At 47.1% G+C, this 787-nt stretch overlaps 1 non-coding gene across 1 annotated transcript; it reads right to left on the bottom strand.

Annotated features, from left to right (window-relative positions):
- Positions 1-309: 309 nt before the first annotated feature.
- Positions 310-429, bottom strand: LOC138140855 (5S ribosomal RNA). Its single transcript, XR_011162770.1, has one exon. It is a non-coding gene; the product is annotated as a 5S ribosomal RNA (ribosomal RNA).
- Positions 430-787: the final 358 nt, after the last annotated feature.

Consider the following 787-nt stretch of genomic DNA (forward strand, 5'->3'; position numbering starts at 1 on the left):
GACATTTGCATATGTTATCTTTGTTAAACTCACGGAAGGAATATAATGAACCGGTCACCCGTCCAAGTGCTGACCGCTGCCCGCGTGGCTTACCTTCGGTGATCGAACGACAACCTTTACCGTTTGACGAGTTTTTATTCTGCAATTGTTTACAATTAATCGACAAAAAAAATTGTTTTCTTAATTATCTAGTACTTAAAGCTATGAATCTACATTATACGGGTCTGTGCATGTTTCCGAATACCTGCACGAAAAACAAATCGGTTCGGTGGTTGCTATGGATTTCAAAAAAAAACAAAAAGTGTTGGGGGGCAACGGCACGCGGTGTTCCCAAGCGGTCACCCATCCAAGTACTGACCGCGCCCGACGTTGCTTAACTTCGGTGATCGGACGAGAACCGGTGCTTTTCAACGTGGTATGGCCGTTGCCGTGGTGTTTAGGTGTGATCGTTGGTGTAAAATATATTGCTTTTAACATTCCGATGCACGAATATGAACATCAAAACGCGATGCGTTTCGTTTCCGTATGCACTTACCCTCTGACGACCGACGTCGGACCGAACTAACGGGAAATCCCACAACAACCACCACGTCACGCTCTAACGACAAGAGAGACTACTAGACGGACTGGCGATCTCCCGCGTCGCACATTTTTCGACCGCCGGCGGCGGTGGAAAATCCAGAATTTCACCCCACCTACCGCGCTGCTTGCTCCGACGACGACGAGATTCCCACATTTGGATCGACCGAAATATGTAAGTAATATCAGGAAGTTCCGATTTTCGAGA

This window comes from Tenebrio molitor, unplaced genomic scaffold, assembly GCF_963966145.1.
Source record: "Tenebrio molitor unplaced genomic scaffold, icTenMoli1.1 SCAFFOLD_420, whole genome shotgun sequence".
In the NCBI taxonomy this organism is placed as follows: domain Eukaryota; kingdom Metazoa; phylum Arthropoda; class Insecta; order Coleoptera; family Tenebrionidae; genus Tenebrio; species Tenebrio molitor.